We start from the raw sequence: 7,498 nt of genomic DNA on the forward strand, positions 1-7,498 counted from the left end.
GACTTCTGTGATCAGGTGATAACTACACTTATCTATTCATATAAAAATAAATATTTGCAAGCTATTGAGATGGTTCGTCATGTAAAGACACTTGATATCCAGCTAGATCATATAAGTTAAATACCAAAAGTCCACATGGTAGACATAGGGAACCATCTCCTGCAAGTTGCCCCTCTGACCATTACATAGGTGCTGAAGCATGTTCATGCATGTACATGTGTGTGTGCACATGTAGTCTCTCTCTCTCAAGTATTTTAAAGATTGTTTAATTGCAATGATTATCTAGCAAAACATTGGTAGTAGATTTCTCCATAAGATATGAAACCAGTTTCTTCTTCTTCTAGAAAACAACAAATGGCTGTTGACGCTGGTGCAGTGGGAGGGCCCAGAGTAGTGGGGGCCCAGGATTAGGAGGCCTTGGTGGCTTCTGTGGAGGATTCAGCTGTGGTCTTAGGGGATATGTTTGTGGATGAGGCCATGGCCTAGGCCGCGGGGCTCATGGAGGTAAAGCTGAAGACAAGGAGTGGATTCTGTCACGAGGCTGGGCTGCCTGGTTAAGGACATAAAAATCAAGTCCCTAGAGGGGATCTACCTGTTCTCCCTGCCTATTAAGGAGTCCGAGATCATTGACCTTTTCCTGAGAGCATCCCTAAAGGATGAGGTTCTGAAGATCATGCCCATGCAGAAGCAGACTAGGGCAGGCCAGTGGACCAGGTTCAAGGCTTTTGTCGTTATTGGGGACTACAATGGTCATGTAGGTCTCATTGTTAAGTGCTCCAAAGGAGGTAGCCACTACCATCTGAAGGGCCATCATTTTAGCCAAGCTTTTCATTGTTCCTGTGCGGAGAGGCTACTGGGGGAACAAGATTGGCAAGCCCCACACTGTTCTGTGCAAAGTGACAGGCCGCTGTGGTTCTGTGCTGGTGCGTCTCATCCCTGCCCCCAGAGGCACTGGCATAGTCTCTGCTCCTGTGCCCAAGAAGATACTGATGATGGCCAGCATTGATGACTGCTACACATCAGCCAGAGGCTACACTGCCACCCTGGGCAACTTTGCCAAGGCCACCTTTGATGCTATCTCTAAGACCTGACCCCTGACCTCTGGAAAGAGACTATGTTCACCAAGTCTGCTTACCAGGAATTCACTGACCATCTTGTGAAAACCCATACTAGAGTCTCTGTTCAGAGGACCCTGGCTCCAGCTGTGGCCACCACATAAGGGTTTTTATACAACAAAAATAAAAGTGAATTAAGTCTATTTTTTTTAAAAAAGATATGAAACCAAACATAACTAAGAGTGTGGGGTGTGCTTAGGGAAATACCATCTTCATGGGATAAAAGAGCAAGTACAAAAGGCCCTATTTGAGACAAGGCATAGCAATGCATCCAGGGAGTTAAATTGAAGCCTTCTATCTGAACTATAGACAAGAAGAGAAAGCATAAGAGCTGGGAATGGAAGTCCAGGTGGAAACAACCATATCTCATTATGTTTAGACTGTTCTCAGGATTTAGGCTGAACCACAGCAGCATTCACAAACCACTAGAGAGGTTTAAATCAGGGACACAACTGAGCAACGTTGCCTTTCTAAAATACCACCCTGTGCAAAGGCATGAGGAATGGATGCTCTGTGACAGATTTGGGAAGGCCAACCTGCACTATCTCCATTTTACAGATGAGGAAAACAGAGGCTATATTTTGTGACAGAGTAACAAGAAAAAATTTATGGGCTTATTTAATATAATGCCCTGCTCATGTATTCATTCAATATCATTAAAAACTATTTGAACGGATAAAACTCCTATGGTTACTTTCATTATGAAACTTAGGCACTAATGAAAGACAATGACATTAAACTAAAGCTTGTAATTACTTCCTCAGAAGTGCAGCTACTGCGGACTAAAAGAATAGAGTTCTATTAGACTTGGTAACTGAGGAAGAAAGGAACATGCACTTCTTGGAGGAGGTGACATTGAAGTTGAGACATTAAAGATAAAATGTAATGAATTTTAGAAAATATTTCCAAACAAAAGGAACACCATGTGCAAAGTTCTTGAGAAGGGAAAGGATCCAGTGAATCTGTAGCTGAAGCATGTTTAGTGTGGCAAGATGTAGTGGAGGGGAGGTGTTTAGCACAGCACAGCACTTGACTCACTGTGGGTTACTCAAATACATTTATCTAATGTACAACTAAGAAAGGCATTGTGAAGTAAAGAGGCATGCTGGAGAAGAATGAAATCTCAAAGCACAGGAGTAGCACAGATGTATTTGTAGTCAAAGATAAAAGAACCACCAGAAAGGAAAAAGCTAATGGCATCTTGAAAGAAGCGGGAGGATACTGGGAGATAAATAGGCTTGGAAACAGATAATACTGCCTTCATTGAAAGAACTCCTTTGAACAAAGATTCATTGAAGACAGAGATATGCTAGAGTGAACTCTCCCATTTGTGAATGCACATTGTTTTTTCATAACCTCAAATTCAGTATCAATTTGTTTTTTTTAAACTGATAGCGGTGGAAGTATTCACATGGCAATCACCATGCATACTATATAAAGAAGACCTTTTAAAATTGCTATTAATTATTAAATGTTTATTGTGTAAACTTCATAAAAGTTATTCAATAATCTCATTTATACCTGGTTTATAGATGAGGAAAGTGAGCTAATATGCTTCTAAGTCACAGAATGAGGAATTAATACTAGTTTGACTAAAAGCCACTCCTCTTTTAATCCCAATAGTCTCTATAGTAGCATCACAGATGATAATTTGTAAATGGTAAAAGAGAACTCTGGGAAGGATACAATTAGGACAGCAAAGGGGATTTGTTAGAGAAATGGGATGGAAAAAAAACAGAAGTATCTGTGGAGCGCCAGGAGGTTTGAAATCACAGTGAATTACTAGCAAAAGTTTCCTGGCAGAGGTGCTATGGAGACTGAATCAGTATGCAAGAACTCATCAAAGTAAAGAAAACAGGAGGGAATTTGAGGCAAAGAAAGAGGGAAATTGGGCAGGAGCCCCCAAAGAGTTTAATATCATTGGAGTTTAAGGCTGAGGAGGGAGGAAGGGACTTGGTTATAAAAGCCTATAAGCAACGTGAAACAGTTCCTACTTTATTACAGTCATTAAAAAATTTTTGAACAATTATGTCCGGTAACTAAATTTGAGGTTCACATCAAAATGTATGACACTGATTGCTGTGTTAAGTCAAATGGATCCTACTCCATTTGTATTTAGACTAAAGCTTTATATTTATTTAATAAGTACTAAGTGCCTAATTTCTGGGGACACAAGAAAAGTTAAACTACTATGGAGCCTGTCTTCATGGAACTGATAGTAAGGTAAGAGGAAACCTAGAAGGTCAAATAGGTTTATAATTTTAAGTGTTAGTACTAGCCATCCAAATAGCACATGGTTGCCATAGAAGATTTAACAATGGCTGCTGCCTGATTATTTTTTCTCGTTACTGTGTAGGCATATCAAAGAGTTCCACGATAACCCAGAATGGTGTATAACAAAGGTTTATTTATTTGGGGATCACAGTCAGGGTACCAATCCACAGTCCTCTGTGTGCACTGGAAACTGGGAACTGATTCCAGCAGAAAAAGGGGCTGCACCTGAGACCATGCCCAAAATGGGCGGGTATCTAAAAGGCTATTGGCTGAAGGAGTTCCCACAACATTGCCATGACAGAGTAGCTGTTAAAGGCAATTTAAATATGGGAAAATTTTATTTTGGCTTAGAGTTCTACATAATGTTCCAGCACGACGGGAAAACAATGGCAACAGGAGTATAAAGCAGAGAGAAAGACGAATGCTGGTGCTCAGCTCTTTCTCCTTTTCACTCAGTGTACGACTCCAGCCCATGGGATGGAGTCATAAATAGTTAAGGTGTCTCCTCACCTTAATTAACTTAATCTAGAAAATTATTCACATGCAAGCACAGAGTTCCAGTTTTGTAGTGATTCTAAATCCCATCAAATCGACAAATGAGATTAGTCGTCAACTGCTACAGATTCTGAAGTCTGGGAATACAAACTCAAGGAAATAAAAGTGATATTAAATAATTATATGTTGACAATAGACAAAAAGAAAACCATATGTGATAGCTTTGGGACAAAGCAAATCATCATCCATTTGTTATAGTTTGGGGCCAGAGGGTTCTCCTATGGTTTACTTGGTTCCAGCCTATGGCATTACTGAAAGGCAACAGTTGAACCATTAAGATTTGGAGTTTTGAAGTAAATTTTCAGGACAATGAGGGTGTGTTCTTGAACTACATAGTAGGCCCTAGCCTCCTTTTCCTCTTTTTACTTTCTGAACATGAAACAAATGACTTTTTCTGCTTTATGTTTCTTTCCAGAGTAGGTCAACTCACCACAAGTGAAATAGCCAAAGCAACAACCAATCATAGATTGAAACCTTGAAAGTCATGAGCCAAATGAATCTTTACCTGGAAGGTAAAGGTGATTAGGTAGTTATAAGGTAGTTAACAGGTATTTGTTCCCGACAGAACATCCCCATTGTCTCAGTGTGTGGGTGCACCCCTCCCAGTCCTGAGTTCCTTGCTCGTGCTCTCTCCTGCTCCTGATTTGGACATTGAGATTTCTATCCAGTGCTCCAATGTGGGTCTCTGTCTCTGTCTCCTTTCATCGCCTGATGAAGGTTAATATTCAGGAGGATGCCTATATGTTTTTCTTTGGGTTCTCCTTCTTATTTAGCTTCTCTAGGATCACTAATTATAGGCTCAATGTCCTTTATTTATGGCTAGAAACCAAATATGAGTGAGTACATCCCATGTTCTTCTTTTTGGGTCTGGCTTACCTCACTCAGGATAGTCTTTTCTATTTCTATCCATTTACAATGGGGATGTTCTATCGGGAACTCACCAAGGCCAGCTGGCCTGGGTCTGAAAAGGCCTGGGATAAAACCAGACTCACTGAACATAGCGGACAATGAGGACTACTGAGAGCTCAAGAACAATGGCAATGGGTTTTTGATCCTACTGCACGTACTGGCTTTGTGGGAGCCTAGGCAGTTTGGATGCTCACCTTACTAGACCTGGATGGAGGTGGGTGGTCCTTGGACTTCCCACAGGGCAGGGAACCCTGATTACTCTTTGGGCTGATGAGGGAGGGGGACTTGATTGGGGGAGGAGGAAGGAAATGGGAGGCAGTGGCGGGAAAGAGACAGAAATCTTTAATAAATAAATAAAACAAAACGAAAAAAAAAACGAATTGGTAAAAGTAAGAAAAAAAAAAAAAACTTGATGGTAAGACCATATTCCTAAAGATGCTACTTATTTGAGTCAGAGAACATAAAGAAATCAACCTGGTATCCACCCAAAAGCTTCCTCCATATTGATTAGATTTTGTAATGCTGAAAATTGCTGTATAGGCAGCTAGTAGACAAAAATCATCAATTGCCTTTCACAGCTATCAACCTAATCATTTACAAGATACAAGAATGTCTGGCCTGGCAAGATGTACCCATTGCTGCAACAGTGTAATGAATGTTCTGGGGGTAACCAGTTGCTTTCTGGTTGTATATAATGCCCACCCCATAAGAAAGAACTCATGGCTATTATTATAAATCTGCCTGTAAGCCTGTGCTGGAAGGCTTAAAGAAGGCCCTCATGCTTAAAATGAACACACTATCAAACTGAGTTGTAGAGTTGTAAACACTTATCTTTACTGAAGCTCCCATTCTTCATCAGAGAAGCTCATTTTGCAAGGGATGACAGTACAGTCAGTACATCGGTTCATAACTGATTAAAGTGAAAAAAGGTGATAATGAAATGTTTGACCCTGATTATGTATATTATATCACCTTCTTACATGGCTCAGGAATGCTGGGGAAGGGGTAAAAAGATTGTAAGAGCTATAGGTTAGGGAGAATGGGTATGGAACTCTCTTCTGGGTATGACAAGGCCAGTGCATTCAGGAATTCATAAAAGCTGTGATTAGCTGCACAAAGATGGCACAAATTCAAGTGAGCTAACATTTCAGTATGGATGGGGAAGGGAATGTGAAATTCCACCACCAGGTCAGGAACTGTTGCGAGTTGACGTAGTCGGTGGAAAGTCAGGCTTAGCATCCTGGTACACCTGTCCCTGCTCCTTGAGGGCCTTACAGAGTGTGTCACACCTGAGTGCAGGACAGGCAGTATCCTGTCCCTTTAAAAGGTAAAACTCTGCTGACTTCTACCTCTTCTTCCTCTCCCTACTTCTCTTCTGCCACTCCTGTCTCCAGAGGCCTGTTTCTTCCCTCCCCTCCCCTTTTTCATTCCTTTGCTCTTTTTCATTGTTTATTTTTGTCTGATCCCATCCTTTCCTCTCCCTGCACTTCTATCCTTTCCCATGATCCCCATGTTCCCATTTTACTCAGGAGATCTTGTCTTTTTCTACTTCCCATGTATGTTAGATTCATGTATGTCTCTCTTAGTGTCCTCTTTGTTGTCTGGGTTCTATGGGATTGTGAATTGTAGCCTGGTTTTTCTTTGCTTTATGTCTAGAAGTTACTTATTGAATGAATACATTTTATATTTGTCTATCTGGGTCTGGGTCACATCACTCATTATAAAACTTCCCATGTAAGCTCTATCTTCCTGGCATCTCTGTCTCTTACCCACTGTGTGGGCTCTTACCTGACAAAGTTTCTCATGCACAGAACCAAATCAGTTTGTTGCAGGGATATGGCCCCTAATAGGTTTACCATGCTCCAGTGGATGGCCCTGTACTCGTGGGCATACAGCCAACACTAATGGGCACAGTGGGTTAAAAAAGGACAAAAAGAAGTATGATAATGGCACAAAAACTTTAATTTGAATACTAATGATATAAAATAAAACAACCAAGCATGATCACACATAACTACAGATAGTTCATATTTGACAAAGATACCAGAAATAGACAATGGAAAAATACAGGCAGCATCTTCAACAAATGGTTCTATGAAAACTGTATGTTCATACGTAAAAGAATGAAATTAGACTCTTATATGTTATTTTGCACACATTACCTCAAAATGGATAAAAACTTTAATGTGAAACCTGAAAAACTTAAACTGCCAGAAGAAAACAGGCACCACCCTACAGTATATATATTAGGCAAACATGTTCTAAATAATAGGATCCTTTTGCTCAAGAATTAGACCAACAACTGAAAAGTGGGACCTCAAAAAATGAGCTATGGATCTGAACAAAGTTTTTTCAAAAGGAAAAAAAAAGTGGATAGAAATATCTAAAAATGGCTCCCTTAATTAAGATATCTTCTTCCCTGCCCTCATATCTGCCCTTCCTCCATCTCAACCATCCCACTCTCCCAAGCTCTCCCCTATCCTCCCCTTCTCCCTTCTCTGCCCCCCTCTCCCCTTCCCCCAACCTCACCCCCACCCCCATGCTCCCAACCTTTGCCCAGTGATTTTGTCTGCTTCCAATTTCCAGGAGGATCTATATATGTTTTCCTTTGGGTTTCACCTTCTTATTTAGCTTCTCTAGGATCA

General features: G+C 40.8%; 1 pseudogene; it reads left to right on the forward strand.

Moving 5' to 3' along the window:
* The first annotated feature begins 354 nt into the window (after window positions 1-354).
* On the forward strand, window positions 355-1,227 carry LOC106144339 (annotated as a pseudogene).
* Window positions 1,228-7,498: the final 6,271 nt, after the last annotated feature.

This window comes from Microtus ochrogaster, unplaced genomic scaffold (assembly GCF_000317375.1).
Source record: "Microtus ochrogaster isolate Prairie Vole_2 unplaced genomic scaffold, MicOch1.0 UNK13, whole genome shotgun sequence".
NCBI lineage: Eukaryota > Metazoa > Chordata > Mammalia > Rodentia > Cricetidae > Microtus > Microtus ochrogaster.